Source organism: Delphinapterus leucas, chromosome 4 (assembly GCF_059928025.1).
Source record: "Delphinapterus leucas isolate spDelLeu-1000000601 "Yukka" chromosome 4, BTC_Dleu_Yukka2, whole genome shotgun sequence".
NCBI lineage: Eukaryota > Metazoa > Chordata > Mammalia > Artiodactyla > Monodontidae > Delphinapterus > Delphinapterus leucas.
This window is the reverse complement of record NC_143132.1, coordinates 46,301,716-46,319,603: the sequence shown is the minus strand read 5'-3', so window position 1 is coordinate 46,319,603 and position 17,888 is coordinate 46,301,716. Positions and strand designations below refer to the sequence as shown.

The 17,888-nt window shown below is 39.2% G+C and overlaps 1 non-coding gene across 1 annotated transcript; it reads left to right on the top strand.

Annotated features, from left to right (window-relative positions):
• Nucleotides 1-8,398: 8,398 nt before the first annotated feature.
• On the top strand, nt 8,399-8,530 carry LOC115802439 (small nucleolar RNA SNORA68). Its single transcript, XR_004022898.2, has one exon. It is a non-coding gene; the product is annotated as a small nucleolar RNA SNORA68 (small nucleolar RNA).
• Nucleotides 8,531-17,888: the final 9,358 nt, after the last annotated feature.

Genomic DNA, 17,888 nt, shown 5'->3' with positions numbered 1-17,888 from the left:
ATCCAACACACACTTACCTAGCACTTCCCAAAGTAGCTGATCAGTGCTACATAGTAATAAAGGTAAACAAAGACTTGAAGAGCTTTTTGTTTAACATTTTATCGTATTTGTATTTAATTCTGGTGCCACATTTTTGAGATATTGATGAACTGTAACATAACTGAATGAAGGGGAGTTTTATTTATTTCAATATTTGTGTCATACAGGGTTAACGCCTGGCCCAGCAAGGACCCTCCTGGACCCTGTTTCTAGGCTACAACCAGCACTGGTTGGACTAGTCACTGCCTGGGTCATAGCAGTTGTTAAATATTTTGAATATAACCCTGAACCTATTGAAATGTTAGGGCTGCAAGATATAGAAACTAACGAGTGTCTGCTCTACTCACAAACTCTTTCAGTTTCTGGGAAGACTCAGATATGTTGGGGCAGGTTCAAGCCACATGAGCTGGCCATTCTGGCCATGGGTGATTGGACCAGGGACAGACACTGTACCCAAGCTGAGCCAATGAGTTTCTCTCTTCAGAAACTTGACCTGAAAGACACAGCGGTTGGGACTTGGTGGGGCTGAGTCACCATAATGACATCATTGCCCAAAGGGGAAGGTCCATGAATTCCTGGTCCTACCCTATCCAGGGTTTGGATGTTTAACTCTACCAGTAGTAGCTTTCCAATAAATTCCCATTTTTGCTTACATTTGCTAGAGTAGCTGTTTCTTGTAACCAGAACTCTTAACTAATATCCTATATTAGCATGTGGAATGACTACTACTTGTTGTCTTGTTCACAGCCTCCAGCACCAAGCATAGTGCCCAGCATGGATTAGACACTCAAGAAATATTTGCTGCCTCAATAAACAGCTCTCTGTAGGAAGGAGAAGAGCACCTTGAATCCATCCATCTATCTATCTATCTATCTATCTATCTATCTATCTATCTATCTATCTGATTTGGATAAATATATAGGGTTGAAAATGGGGACATTTCATCCACATTGCTGGAGTATGTATGGTCTCTGGAGGAGAAACAAATTTACGTGCCTCTTGCTTTTGCTCGTAATTTTTTCTTCATTAAAGTTTCCTCCCAACTAAAAAAAAAAAAAAAAATTTGTGTTATAAAGTAGTAGCACTTAGAAATGCTTGTATGTTGATGAAATGGATGGATAAAAATCCTTTACAACAACCCTGCAAAGCAGATGTTATTCCTTCTTAGGGAGGTAAAAAGCAAGGTCTAAGAGAGGTCAAGTCACCCACCTACAATCACACAGCTAATTAGTAGCAAAGTCTGAATTTTGAACTCATCTCTGTTTGACTCCGAAAATCAAGGCTTTTTCTAATGTGCCAATCATCTCATTGTATTCAAATAAATACTTTCCTTTTGTGATTTATTTATGTAAGACTATGAAAAGACCTATAAGGATACAAACATTTAAAACACATTTAACTAGGGCTTCCCTGGTTGCGCAGTGGTTGAGAGTCCGCCTGCCGATGCAGGGGACGTGGGTTCGAGCCCCGGTCCGGGAAGATCCCACATGCCGCGGAGCAGCTGGGCCCGTGAGCCATGGCGGGCGTACCCAAAAAAACAAACAAACAAAAAATTTAACTATACTATGGACTCTTTTTTATGGAAAAAAATGAAAAAATATTAAACAAAATATAAAATTTGATAAATAGCAAATAATCCTGTGTACAATATAAGATATTTGAAATTTGTTCTTTGTTTCTTCAGGTATGCCTATTTGTTTTCTACTTCAGGTATGCCTATTTATTTTCTAACTTGTTCTCTACAGGCTGGGACTTTATTATATATAATTCTAGTATAAGTATGTGAAATTATAGCTTTCAAAATAAATATGGTTTTTATGAGTGAACAAAAAAACACTGTATATGAACTTCTAGGGAAAACATAAATCATTTACTTTAATAGGCTCAAGGAAATAACAACAAGCAGGCATTGTGATTGATATGATAATGGATATGCACATAAATATATTTCATAGAAAATTAAATACACAAGAGTAGGAATACATTAGTGTTTTAGACTGCATAATTTCTCTGAAGACATTATCACAAGCACCAAAACCTTGGGAGTTTGGGATTGACATGTACACACTGCTATATTTAAAACAGATAACCAACAAGGACCTACTGTATAGCACAGGGAACTCTGCCCAACATTCTATAATAACCTAAATGGGAAACGAACTCAAAAAAGAATAGATACATGTATATGTATAACTGAATCACTTTGCAGTACACCTGAAACTAACACAACATTGTTAATCAACTATACTCCAATGTAAAATTTTTTAAAATTAAAAAAAATAAATAAAGTCACTGTAGTAGCCAGTTCCATAGCTTCAACTGACATGTTGATTTGTGGTTCATTTAAATGCGTGTTTCATTTAAATGCATGTTTCATTGAAAAAGCATGAATACTACTTTTGCATATTCCCCTTGCCCACCCAAAACAACCTGGCCATCATCCAACAGAAGGGAAATTGTAATCTCTCAGAAGAGATTTTATTATACAAATTATACTGTAATCATTTTTCTTAAAATGAAAGCAGACTATTGCATGAACTTTTCTACATTGGTTTTGAAAACACACACACACAGCATCACCACCACCATCAACAGCAGCAGCAGCAACAAAAACTTCTAAGCAGTGACCTGTAGTCTGGACAATACTTGGTCAACATCTTAAAGTGCTAGAACTCCTGGACTGCTGGGGAGAAATGCTTGGTATTTAGCATGGAAGCCTTGGCTGTTTCTTAGAGGAATATGTGTTTGGTTTTGATTTCAGCTTAATATGATTCAGTGGCTGGAATGCGACTGCTAAAGTAACAGCCAACACGAACAAGTCTTTCAGCTGGGAGAGGGTCGTGCAGGGATTAGGCTCAGGTGTTGGGAGAAGGGTTATGAAGGGTGGGTTTCTGTGATCTGTGAAGTTCATTGGCAAGGGCTAAAATGCTGGCTGGCAATGATGGGAATATGATCTTAAACACATTTTGTGGGGAAGAAAAGTATTTTAAAACATTCTTTAGGCCTTTGGTTTTGAGGCAGGAGATAGATAGGCTCCAAGGCTAGGCATTTACAACTAGCCTTCTGTTAACTTTTCCTGAGGAATGAGGCAGGTGGGCTCTAGGCTAAATATTTACAACCAGCCTCCCATTTGCACTTCGAGATAGGAAAAAAACAACAGGGACAGGGTAAATAGCTGGACTATGGACACTTTAAGATAACAGTCACTGCGGGGACAGAGAGAGGCTAAACCCTGTTTGAGGAAAGATCAATAGGTCACATATTTCCCGTCCTTGGGGCAAGGGAGACACTGCACATGTGCAGAAAGGCTCCTTGGGGGTCAAAAAGGAGGGGCACCACCCCATAATAAGTGATGCCAAGCCCCCCCATAGACCTCTGGACTGGAATCCATCTTGGAAAAAACTTGTGCACGCATGTTGGGGAGGTGCCTAGGGAAGGTCAGGTGTGGGAAAAGAAACCAGATAATTGGCCAAAGTTAAAAAAAAGACCTGGAGGAACTGCCCTATATAAGTGAGTTAGACACCTCTTTACCGTCCTCCTCTTCATTAGGGAGGATGCCCACACCCCTTTCTCTCTGGGTGTGTATCTCTGCCTTACTTCTGTCTTAACTAAACAGTTTCTCTGTGTGCTCTCCCACTTGTGCTGCGCCTCTAATAATGTACCTGTTTTTACATGTTTGCCTCCTTGAGAAATGCATTTTTCAATGGGGGCAAGGGCCAGGGGAATTTTGCTTTTAGCTTCTAGACCCTGGTGGACTGGTGGCTAGGATTCCTGGTTTTCATCCAGGCTACCCAGGTTCAGTTCTTGGGCAGGGAGCTAAGATCTCGCTTCAAGGCACCGCTCACTGCTCACTCTCCGAGATCAGTTTTTCCCATCCCGCTTTCCTCTAAGAAATCTAGACTAATGGATAACATTTTAAAATTTACTTTTTAAAATAGAAACCTATCTCCCCAAGAAGTATAAGGTTTGTTATATGCTTTTTAGAACTACTTTTGATCAGATTTGGAAGTTCTCACCTATTACTAGGTTGTTAGGAGTGGTTTTTTAAATTACACCTTTTATTTTGAGATAATTTGTAGATTAACATGCAGTTGTAAGAGATAATACAGAGAGAGTCTGTACCATTTACCCAGGTTCTTCCAGTGGTGCCATCTTGCAGAGATACAGTGTAATGTTACAATCAAGACCTTGACATTACAATCCAACAATCTTATTCAGACTTCTCTGGTTTTACTTACACTCATGTGTATTTAGTTCTATACAATTTTATCTCATGTGTAAGTTGACCATAGTCAAGATACAGAACGTTTCCATCACCATACGGATTCCTCATGTTGCCCTTTTATAAGCACATTTCTTTCCTCTCCCTGCCTACTATTCCTAACTCCTGGTAGGCACTAATCTGTTCCTTATTTCTAAAAAAAAAAAATTTTAAACATTTTATATAAATCAAAGAGATTATGTACTATGCAATCTTTAGGAATTGATTTTTTCTACTCAGCATAATTCCCTGGAGATTCGTCCAAGTTTTTTGACATATAAAGAGTCCATTCCTTTTTACTGCTGAATAGTTTTCCATAGTAAGGATATATCCCACTTTGTTTAAACATTCACCTATTGAAGGACATCTGGGTTGTTTCAGTTTTTGGCTATTATGAATAAAACTCCTTTGAAAATTTATGTATAGATTTTTGTGTGAACGTAAGTTTCACTTCTCTGGGATAAATGTCCATGAGTTCAAAGTGCTGGGTCATATGGTGTTTTCATGTTTAGTTTTATAAGGAAGTGCTGAATTATTTCCCATTGTGGCTATACCAAAGAGTTTCTTTTCTTGAATTAATTTTGGAGTATAGCTGCTTTACAATGTTGTGTTAGTTTCTGCTAAAGAGTTTTTTTTAAACCATGAATAAATGTTGAAGTTGGTCAAATATCTTTATCATCACCTGTTTAGTTGATCTTATGACTTTTCTCCTTTATTCTGTTACAGTGGTGAATTCTGTGGTAATCTTTGGATTTAAAGGAAACATATTCTCAACTGAGTTTTGTTTGTCCTTCTTTTTTAGTTCCTTTAGGTGTATGTTTAGATTGTTTATCTGAGATTTTTCTTATTTCTTAGGTAGGCTTGTATTGCTATCAGCTTCCCGCGTGGAACTTCTTTTGCCGTTCTTTCTTATTATTCACTTTTCTGTTATTCAGGTTGAATAATTTCTATTGATTTGTCTTCAAGTTCAATAACCCTTTCTTCTGAAATATTCAATCTGTTGTTAAGCCTATACATTGAATTTTTCATTTCGGCTATTGAACTTTTCAGTTCTAGAATTTCCACTTGAATAGTGTGGGTTAATTTCAGCTGGTCTGGATTGACCACATGCTTATTTCCAGAGATACTTACCTTGTCCAACACTATAGAATGTATTAACTAAAAACAGATGTTCTAAAAAAAAAAAAAACAGATGTTCTCTAACCATTTAGAGATGAAAGAGGCATGGGAAACAAACACCTCTGCTGTCTAAGGGAATGCAATTCTAAAGTTTGTAACTAAAGGCAAACTACAGTATTGAATAGGGTATCTAATTTATTCTCTGCTTTGATTCCTATCATCAGTTAACCTCTACACTAATGAAAGTTGATCATTATTATTCCAGAATAAAAAGAAAGAAAGGGGAAAAGAGAAAAAATAAAAAATAACAGAGCCCAGAAATTAGAGTGGATTCTAAGTGAAAAGATACCTAAAGAGAAATTTAACCTCTTTCTAATTTTTATTAATTTGACCTTGGTTTTTCAGATATTCATGCTGAAACTAACAGTTTTAATATAATTACTATGTGCCAGGCACTGTGCTAAATGGCTAATGTATTTTATTTCCGTTTATTCATATAAGCCCAGTAAGAAATCTTTCTTATCTCTACTTTACAGGTGAGGAACAGAGGTTCAGCAAGGTAAGTTAAAGACGGAAGTGCTGAGCACAGCAATGAACCAAGTCAGGTGGGTAGACACTTCCTGGACCAGGCAAGTTTTGAGTTTGATTTTGAATGCAGAAACAAAGGCAAGAAAGGTTGGAACTGAGTAGTTTTTCTCCTACGAATCTTCGGGAAATTACCATGTTGTTGTCTGTCTAAACTGTTGATCTGCACAAACCATGTCGAGTGGAAAAAGGACCTCTGGGTTAAACTTGTAAAGACCTGTAATGGATATTTGATAATGCCAAGGATGATGATGACTAATGGCTGATAGGGCTGAAGGTCTCCACCACAATGCAGGACTTTAATTAAAAGCTGGCTTTGATTCTCTGTAGACAGGTATGCAGCTTTGCCACATTGAACAAATTCTGGGCCAGAGATTTCAACGTTCCAAAGTTTGCATCTCTTTCTATTGAAATCCTTCTCTAGATCTAAATTAAACCTTCTTCTTGCCCCTCACACATTGCAATTTATCATGTTTTTCTTGACTCATTGATCCAACTCTGAAGAAACCATTAAGAAAATCCTTTCCAAACTCTATTCTCTATCATGCATTTGAACAATAACCTTTGATTTTATTTCTTTGCATCCCCCTGTTGATTTTACACTCTACTCAAATAATTACTAACTCTCTGGGACTCATATTTGTCCTCTGTAAAATGGAAGAAATTGTTTAATCATGACTTTGCTCCAAATCAGACTTTGCTCCTCTAAGTCCCGGGTGTTCAAAGAATTAATTCACACAGTAGGGTGTTGGAGGTGTGACAAACACAGAGAGAGGCATTGCCCAGATAGAAATAGAAGTAGCTCTGCTTTCTGTTCACATATTAATGTTCAATTAATTGAACACATTAATTGAACTTGACAGGATTTCATTTGAAGGGATCTGATACTAAAACAAATTTGAAAACCATTGGATTAGGTTCTTTCTAGCTCTAAGCAGTCTAAGATAATAACCTATGATTCTGCAATCTGAACAACAGAGGGAAGAGCTGTTTTATCTATTTACATTTTGCATGTTTTCAGAGACTTAGAAACAGATATGTTTCTAAGGAATTTAGTGACAAGGTATGTGGGTGATATATAAGGCTTGGCTGAGTGCACAAGTAGGAACTGATCCTGTCAGAGAGGGCTCCAGGGATGGATCCTTTTCTCATAAAATCGTTTATAGCCCCTCCTCAGGAACTAGAGAAAAGACTCATGTAGCTATTTTCCCTAGCACTGTTGACTCTGCTAATTTGACGGTAGCAGAACAGTGTTGGTGAATTTTAGGTAAAGCCAATAAGGAGAGTGTGACTTCAGCCTTCCCCTCCTCCTACACTCCTCCCACCCCACTGGCAGCTCCTCCCATTCTGGCTGGGGAAGTGATAGAGCAGAACTGAAGTTTATTTTAAACCTTTTGCATCAGACACTTTAAAGCTGCCACGGCTACTGGAAATCTACCCCAACCTCTACAGTATCACGAGTCAGGGTGCAGAATGTGCCCCTTTTACAGCCTCTGGTGTTGTGAGGCAGTTGGTGACTGCCTCAAAACCTAGGGAAGGGCTTCCCTGGTGAATCAGTGGTTGAGAATCTGCCTGCCAATGCAGGGGACATGGGTTCGAGCCCTGGTGTGGGAAGATCCCACATGCTGCGGAGCAACTGGGCCCGTGAGCCACAACTACTGAGCCTGCGTGTGCAATGAAGAGTGGCCCCTGCTTGCCACAACTAGAGAAAGCCCTTGCACAGAAATGAAGACCCAACACAGCCATAAATTAATTAATTAATTAATTAAAAAAAAAAAAAACCCAGGAAGGATGCCTGCCAGGTACTGTATATTCTATAGTGTGTATAAATCATAGGGTAGGGTTGGGGCAGAGTGCTTCATTACAAACTCCACTCTATTTTGAACTAAGAAGAAAGCATTTATAAGCTTCAAATTATTAATACTGGAATCACTAATGTAAATAATTGTAATGCTTTCTGGAGACCATTCCGTAGGATGGAAAAGTAGCAGCTCTGCATCTACCTGAGCTCCCCTATCTATCTGCCTCAGCATCACCACTCACTCTCCATCCCCCACTCCACTTGCAGAGTGATCTATCTCAAATATCAATCTGATTATGCCATCTTCTGCCTCAATGTCTTAGATGAATTTCCACTGACTTCTGAATAAAATACAAACTCTCTGGAAAAACATACGAAGACCAGCTTCATCCTGCTCCGTTCTCCACCCTGTACCTTTGGTTCCTGCCATTCCGTTTTCACTCTAGCAGAGGTTAAAGCCTGAAATCTCAGCCCAGCTGGGTAGAATGTTGAAAATATCTTCTTTTTTCTTTTAAAAAGAGTCCTGTGTTTCTCAAGCATGGTTCTCAAGTCTCTTTGAAACAAAATCAATGAGCATCTTTATTAAACACTTCTAAGGCCCTAGCCCCAAGAACTGCTGTTTCATATAGCAACAATTTAAACAGAGGTGCTACCAGCAAGTGGATCTCGTTGCCTTTGGGGGCTGCGGTCATGCCTCTCAAAGTGAATTTGGAGGGTCTACATCCGTGGTAGCCAGTGCCTGCTGGGACCAGATGCTGTGACCACCGGGTCCCCAAGTGCCCACCTCCCCCCCACGTGATGGGAGGTTTGGGAGGATGTACAATTCACCCTGTCCCCTCCTGAGCCCTGCAGACCACGACGTGGGCGCCCGGCCCCGCACCTGGGCCCACTCGATCCAGATCATGAAGGTGGAGGAGATCACAGCCAGCAGATGTCCCCCACCATCAGTCAAGCAATTCCATGACTCCAAGATCAACTTCCGGCTGCCCCACCAGGTCCTGCATTGTCAGCACAAGCCATGCTTCACCACCAAGAGACCCAACACCTTCTTTTATGTGCAGGCCCTCCCAGTCCCCAGGTCTGCCCAAATAAAACTCTTTGTTTAAACCAAAACAACCAACCAAATGAAACAAAACAAACCAAAAACAAACCCCCCAAAAACTTCTAATAATAGAGTGAATATTTATTGCCAGACATTAGGCTGTATGTTCTAGGTTAACTCTTTTAATCATTACAACAACCATAAGAGGTAGGTGCTGTTTCTAACTTCATCTGATGGATGAGGAAACCGAGGCACAGAGAGGTTAAATAATTGTCCGAGTTCGTAAGCGGCAAAGCCAGGTTTCAAACGCTGGCGGTCAGGCTTCACGAGCCATCCTCTTAACCATGCTCCCTTATAGCCTCTTACTAAAATGCAGATTCACAGGCTCCTTCACAACCTAAGGGTATACTTTTCAAATAAGATTCCCAAGGTGAAAAAAAAAAAAAAAAAGATTCCCAAGGTGATTCTTCTATACACTTGTTTGAAAGCCATTATGGTAAATGTTGCTCAAATAGAAAATAGTAGAAGGTGAGTGCCCTCTAGTGTATATACACGAGTATTACACGTTTGTTGGTGTTGATGAATCAGATCTTTTATCAGTTCCTTACCAAAGAGCCATATTTCATGATGTACAAATTTTTTTTTAATTTATTAATTTATTTTTTTGGCTGTTTTGGGTCTTCGTTTCTGTGCGAGGGCTTTCTCTAGTTGCGGCGAGTGGGGGCCACTCTTCATCGCAGTGCGCGGGCCTCTCACTGTCGTGGCCTCTCTTGTTGCGGAGCACAAGCTCCAGACGCTCAGGCTCAGTAGTTGTGGCTCACGGGCCTAGTTGCTCCGCGGCACGTGGGATCTTCCCAGACCAGGGCTCGAACCCATGTCCCCTGCATTGGCAGGCAGATCCTCAACCACTGCGCTACCAGGGAAGCCCCCATGATGTACAAATTTTAAGAACTGTATCAGGGTAAATTATTTCCATGTCAATGACTTAACTGATTGACACTACATTAAATTTATTTTGTCACAAAAGTTATGTAAATATTGCCAGTAACTGTCTCTCATCAGACCTCAGCAGTTCCTGGGAATTCGATTTAATTATTGGAAGCCTCCGTACCAGCACGTCTGGTTACTAGGAATAGAGGCTCATAGCCTTAGTGCACAGTAACTGATAAATGTGGAACATCAAATCCACGTTGTGGAGTGGCAGATTTTACTCATCCTATCTGTGGTGGCTTCATTATATCATTAATTGTCTTCAGTAGGTTCTGCTCAATTTATTCTCTCAGAAGGAGATTATACTTAGAGCCTTCTGTTTTTTTTTTCTTATCCTCTTTCAGTTAGGAATGGAAGGGAGGAGAATCAATTAACTATTTAGTGTGATATATATAAATCCCCTGTATTACTATGTTAGGCTATAGCTTATTCTCAAACAGGAAACCATCCATGGATTTTTTTTTAGGTTAGAGTTAAATGTCTGTAACAAAAAGACCCCAAAATGTACTGGCTAAAACAAGATTGAAGTTTATTCTCTTTGATATAACTGTCCAGAGGTAGTAGCCCTGACATCTACTCTCAACACAGATTCCATTTTGGGTTCAAAATAACTGCTCCACTTCCTGCTCTTACATCTGTATCCCAGCCAATGGAGAAAAGACCAGGGAAGAACACAGTCCTTCCTTTTAAGGACAAACCCAGAAATGGCATACAACAGTTTTGCTCACATCCTATAGACCAGAATTTGGCCATAAGCTTCAAGAGAGGGTGGGAATGTAGTCTTCAGTGAGGCAGCTATATGCCCCACTAAAACCTGGAGTACCATAATTAAAGGAAGAAGAGGAGAATGGATTTTCAGTGGACAAATAGTTGTCTTTGCCACAAACCACTTTCTATATTTGAACATTTTTATGTGATTCTATAAGCAGCCAGTTATTCACAGAAAATAGGCAAGAAAAACAAGTATCAGGTATTTCAAGAATGACAGTTAATGAAATGGTAGAATTTTTACAGAGATGCTGCTGATTCAGCTGAGAACCTGTTTTCTTTGCTTTATTGCCCTTCATGGTAGAGATTTATTAATTATGGACCTAGACAATCAATTCAAAAGTAAATACAGGCAGTCCTTGAATTGCATGACCTCAATATGCACAAATTTCAGTTAGTTACCATGGTTTAGTTAAATATCACCAGCTCCCCAACAACATAGTTCAAATTCAGTTACCACACACACACACACACACACACACACACACACGGTAGATAGAGATAAAGATGGATATGTAAAGTGCAAGCCGCATAGTCCAGGGAGATCAGCTCGGTGCACTGTGACCACCTGGAAGGGTGGGATAGGCAGGGTGGGAGGGAGATGCAAGAGGGAGGAGATATGGGGATATATGTATATGTATAGCTGATTCACTTTGTTATACAGCAGAAACTAACACACCACTGTAAAGCAATTATACTCCAATAAAGATGTTAAAAAAAATAAAAAATAAAGCGCAAACTTTGTGCTAGCTCTTCAGTCCACAAATCGCTACATAAATAACAGGTGCACATGATATTCACTGACCAATCACATTACTTTTTTTGAAAGACTGTTTGTAGCAACCTAAATGTCCATTGACAGAGGAATGGATAAAGAAGATGTGGTACATATATACAGTGGAATATTACTCAGCTGTAAAAAAGAATGAAATAATGCCATTTGCAGCAACATGGATGGACCTAGGGGTTATCATACTAAGTGAATTAAGTCAGACAGAGAAAGACAAATACCAATTATATCACTTATATGTGGAATTTAAAGAAAATGATACAAATGAACTTACTTAAAAATGGAAACAGACTCACAGCCTTTGAAAACAAACTTATGGTTACCAAAGGGGAAAAATGTGGCAGTGGGGAGGATAAATTAGGAGGTTGGAATTAACATATACACACTACATACTGAGAGCAAAGTGGGTAACTATGTTGCTTCTTTGTCTAACAGTAATAAATTCATGTGACATTTTACAAAAATGATACTGAAAGAGGTAATTGGACAATAGAGACGAAAGTGTAGTAAAGCGACAAAAAGTGAAATTCTAATTGAATATAAATAGATTTAGAAAAAGCTGACCATGGAAATGTCATCACCACCACTGAGAGAGATATTTAGCCAGAGGAACTGTGTTAGCATTCTCCAGAGAAACAGAACCAATAGGATATGTTTATATATAATAGTGAGAGACTTATTTTAAGGAATTGGCTCCCATGACTATGGAGGTTGGCAAGTCCAAAATCTGCATAATGAACCAGTACACTGGAGACCGAGGTGAAAGCTGATATTGCAGTTCAAAATTTGACCAAATATCTGGACACGATGGCCCAACCAAGTTGAAACATAAAATTAAGCATCACAGGAACTTCGTACTTATTGACATAACTGAGGAAAGTGGTTATGACAAGCCAGCTAAAGATGTCCCAGAGGAAGTTATGCTGGTAAACAAATAAACAAACAAAAAACCTTCACATTAAAGGAATTCTTGGAATATTTCACAACACTGAAAGCACAAAGGATAAAATATTGGAAGCTAATCCAAACTTAGAAAGGAGGCTGACAATTCACCAAGGCATAGAAAAAATGCTCGTTCCATATCATAAAGATATACAACAAAAAATGCAAGCACTGTTGAAACTATTCTTGATAAGTGCAAAGAAATAAAACACTTTATTCTGAATGTTTCTAATGCTTTAAATTGCATTGTACTAAATAACTACTAGTTTTGATATTTTTTCATTTATAACTTACAGTAACTAAATCTTTAATGTTTTGACAAAACATTTTTAAAGATCACAAAACAATCATTTTTTTCACATTGATTATTCAGATTGATTTTTCTGGCTTCTGTGTGCATGATCATTTTTATGATCCCAAAGTACCATGCAGAATGGGGACTGCCTGTGTGGTATTTCATTTAAAGAGGTTATCTGGTGGCTCAAATGGAATCTCTTTCTAGGAGGGTGGGAGGAGGGTATTAGCTCCTTTGCATACTCTGAAGTTCCTAATAAGGTGCAGGTATTTAGAAAATATTGGTTTCATTGTTTTAGTGGACAGTGACTCTGGGTCAGATGAAGAACAGTGCAGTAATGTTAAGACAGCCTTAGAAACAAGGTCTACACTTGGTCCCTGTCTAAACCTAAACTTCAGTTTCCTGATTCATCATGTGAGGGTAATAAGAGTGGTTACATCTGGGCTTCCCTGGTGGCGCAGTGGTTGAGAGTCCGCCTGCCGATGCAGGGGACGCGGGTTTGTGCCCCGGTCCGGGAGGATCCCACGTGCCGCGGAGCGGCTGGGCCCGTGAGTCATAGCCGCTGAGCCTGCGCGTCCGGAGCCTGTGCTCCACAACGGGAGAAAAAAAAATTATGGGGTTGTTTTGAACATAGCACATAGAAAGTGATAAATAAGTGTCTATAGGAAGAATGAATGACCAGGATTCAGTTTGACCAAGAATAGTTACCCCACAAAGTTCTCATAACCCTTCGGTTACAGTTGAGGCTAGGACATTAAGGCTGCCTGGGAACTGGTTAGAATGAGGGTGAGGGTAGGACCAACTATTTGGAGCAAGAAAGCCTGGTCCCTTGAAGGTACATATATCAGGACCAAAAGTGTTTAATCCTTTCACCCAGTCCTCATTCCCATTCTCCTTGACCTTTGTGCTCTCTGAATGGAGGCTGAATGGTTCAATTTGGGAAAAGGAGCAAAGGAATTAAAACTTGGGTCTGGTCACGGGGTCTCCTAGCGGTGCACTTCTTGCATTTTTAGTTCTCTCTGTTGCCTCACTCCTCTCAGCAAAAAACACACAAACAAAAAACAAAAACATGCTCAAGTCTTCCAACTCAGACAAAAGATTCATCTTATAACTGCCCACCCTGAGCTACTATTGTTCTATATATTCTTTTAAATTACCTGCCACCTCATCTGGTTCTCTGAAGCTTTTGTCTCAAAGACATCCAGTGACTTCATAATTTCTAGTATCTGGTACTCAGCACTTAAGTTCTCTGATCAGAAAGTGCAGCTTTCTGTCCACTGGCCACACTCTCCTCCTTGATGCCCCCCACCCCATGCCTCTGGAACATAGCACCAAAGGTCCCAAGACTTCTTGTTTCTTTTGTCATTAAATGTGTCTTGTGCTCTGCCTTCGGACTTTGAACCCTTTTGTTCTAAAAGTTCTTCTGTGAACTTTTCATCATTCCGGCTGTGGGTATCTCACAAATCTACCCTTCCAGTTCTTACCCCTTTCTGGACCCACATTTTGATTTACACAGCCCACCAGCATCTTAAATTCAATGTGTCTGCAATAAGAGACAGTATTTTAAATGTGCTTCCCTTCCCTCTGCATTCATTCAACACCATCATTTCTAGAAGCAAGTTCTGGTCCTAGCTAAACAGTTAGACATCGGAGAAAATGTCACTCTAGTTAGATACAGAGAACAAAGGAAACAAATTCTTGACTCCTAAGCTTAGTAAGATGTTGATATGGGTTTAAGTTAAAAGGTTTTCAATGTGTATTTTCCAGGAGAGTATTCTAGTCCACCAAATCAGATGAATTCTCCATGACTTGAATGGGAGCAGCTTTGCATCTCTTCTGCAAATACCATTGGTTGCTAGTGTCACGAAATCATCATGGAGGCAGGTACCCAGGAGCAATGTTAAATGTCATTCTTATTTCTGTCTGGTGAGGATTACTCAACAGCAGCCCAATGCCCATTGTTCCTTGATTGCCTAACAGAAGGGACACCTGCATATATCCCAACACTTTGTCCCTAACATTTTCCCAAATGATTCCCCCCACACACCTTTCAGTTGACCCATGATATTCTTAAGGCTCCTAGAATGGATGTTGAGAGCATTGTATAGTGAAGGGGTAGGTGGCCAGGAAACTGCTGTGTCCAGGCAAATGGACTTCTGGAGAGCTTTGGCTAAACTGGTGGAAACAACTCTTTTAACAACTGTCTGGATCAAAGTGACTACCTCCTGTCCCCCCTATACTTGCTAGTTCTTCTTGCTGAATTTCATATTTTTGTTAATCTTAGATCCACAGGCTCAATACTGGGATAATCTTCAAAAATTTCTCTCTAAATCGGGCATTTATGCTATTGTTTGCTTACCATATTTCCCTTTTTCTAGAAATGACATCCCACACTCACCACTCATTCTCTCCAACACTAATTATAGGGGGAGGTACCCTGTGTTCTAACATGATCCTATCTCCTACCCCAGCCATTGTGGATTTGTTCCAGGGTGGGCATCTGAACGAACAAGGAAGAATTAGAGTATTAGAAAGACTTAAGCTGCAAGTAAAAGAAAACCTGACAACCAGTACCTTAATTTATTTTTTCTCATATAATAACAGCTCCAAAGGTAGGCAGCCCAGGGCTAGTGCATCTGCTCAAGGATGTAACCAGGACCCAGGCTCCTTCAATCTTCCTGCTGTGCAAACTTTTTCATGGGACTTTCTTAATCTTGGTTGCAAAATGGTGTTGTAACTCCAGATATCACATACATATTACTATAGGAAAGAATTACAGGGGGGCTAAAGGCAGAACATAAAAGACATAAGGGGCAGGCACCATGGCTTTCTCTATTTAATAAAATTTTTCTGGAATATTTGGGTGGTATCTACACCTCTACGAAAAACTAATTTTTTTTTTTTTTTATTGCTGTACGCGGGCCTCTCACTCTTGTGGCCTCTCTCATTGCGGAGCACAGGCTCCAGACATGCAGGCTCAGCGGCCATGGCTCACGGGCACAGCCACTCCACGGCATATGGGATCTTCCCAGACTGGGGCACAAACCCGTGTCCCCTGCATCGGCAGGCGGACTCTCAACCAATGCGCCACCAGGGAAGCCCGAAAAACTAATTTTAAAATGACTTTAGTTACATAAATCACAGCAAGATCTTTTTTTGACCCACTCCTAGAGTAATGAAAATAAAAACAAAAATAAACAAATGGGACCAAATTAAACTTAAAAGCTTTTGCACAGCAAAGGAAACCATAAACAAGATGAAAAGACAACCCTCAGAATGGGAGAAGATATTTGCAAATGAAGCAACTGACAAGAGATTAATCTCCAAAATACACAAACAGCTCATGCAGCTCAACATCAAAAAAAAACAAAGTCAGAAAGAGAAAAACAAATATCATATATTAATGCATGTATATGGAACCTAGAAAAATGGTACAGATGAACTAGTTTGCAAGGCAGAAGCTGAGACACAGATGTAGAGAACAAATGTATGGACACCAAGGGGGAAAACCGCAGTGGGGTGGGGATGGTGGTGTGCTGAATTGGGCGATTGGGATTGACATGTATACACTGATGTGTATAAAATTGATGATTAATAAGAACCTGCAGTATAAACAAACAAACAAACAAAACAACTAATACTAAACTTTCTTTGGGTTATTTGTATGGAAATATGTTAATATAGTGTTTCAGACATTACATGAAATTTCTAAAAATCTTATATGTTCTGGTATAATGTTATAAGTCATAATTCTAGTTATTACTTTAAAATGTATATCTCAGAAATAACGAAATTTCCTTGTCAATTGCATTACTATGAACTTTCATCAAATCTTTAACCAGGGTCATTTTTAAGTCTTTTCTCATTTACAGACAGTTCTGGGTGTACTCTGATGCTTTTGCAAAAATGTTCCTATAAAAGGGTTTCATCTTCAAGGAATTCATGGAAAAGACTCTGACAAGGACAGGTTTCTGGCAACTGACTATCCTGCTGAACTGAATGAAGAAGCATTTTCAGAACTCTAATGGAAAACTGATGAATTCATAAAAGTGCTAACAAAAGATCAAGATAAAAAAAATTAATTACATGGGACTGAGTGAACTGATGAGGATGATTATAATTTTTGTGACTTTCTGTTTGAATAAAACAAACAAACAAACAACCTAACCAAAAAATGGGCAGAACACCTAATAGACATTTCTCCAAAGAAGACATACAGATGGCCAACAAACACATGAAAAGATGCTCAACATCACTAATTATTAGAGAAAAGCAAATCAAAGCTACAATGAGGTATCACCTCATACTGATCGGAATGGCCATCATCAAAAAAATCTACAAACAATAAATGCTGGAGAGGGTGTGGAGAAAAGGGAACCCTCTTACACTGTTGGTGGGAATGTAAATTGATACAGCCACTATGGAGAACAGTGTGGAGGGTCCTTAAAAAACTAAAAATAGAACTACCATATGACCCAGCAATCCCACTCCTGGGCATATATCCGGAGAAAACCATAATTCCAAAAGACACATGCACCCCAATGTTCATTGCAGCACTATTTACAATAGCCAGGACATGGAAGCAACTTCAATGTCCATCAACAGAGGAATGGATAAAGAGGATGTGGTACATATATACAATGGAATATTACTCAGCCATAAGAAGGAACAAAATTGTGCCATTTGCAGAGACGTGGATGGACCTAGAGACTGTCATACAGAGTGAAATTAGTCAGAAAGAGAAAAACAAATATCATATATTAATACATATATGTAGAATCTGGAAAAATGGTACAGATGAACCTACTTGCAAAGCAGAAATAGAGACACAGACGTAGATAACCGATGTATGGACACCAAGGGGGGATGGGGGGTGGGGTGGGATGAACTGGGAGATTGGGATTGACATATATACACTACTATGTATAAAATAGATAACTAACAATAACCTAATGTATAGCACAGGGAACTCTACTCAGTGCTCTGTGGTGACTTAAATGGGAAGGAAATCCAAAAAGGAGGGGATTTTATATATATAGTTATATATATATAGTTATAGTTATATATATAGTTATATATGTGTATAACTGATTCACTTTGCTATACAGCAGAAACTAACACAACACTGTAAAGCAACTATGCTCCTATAAAAAAAAGTCCTTCAGTTAAAGAAAAAACAAATTAGCAACACCAAATTGAATTAGATATTTAGCCTACTTTAGCTTTAAAAAACAATTATTTTAATGATTTGTGTAA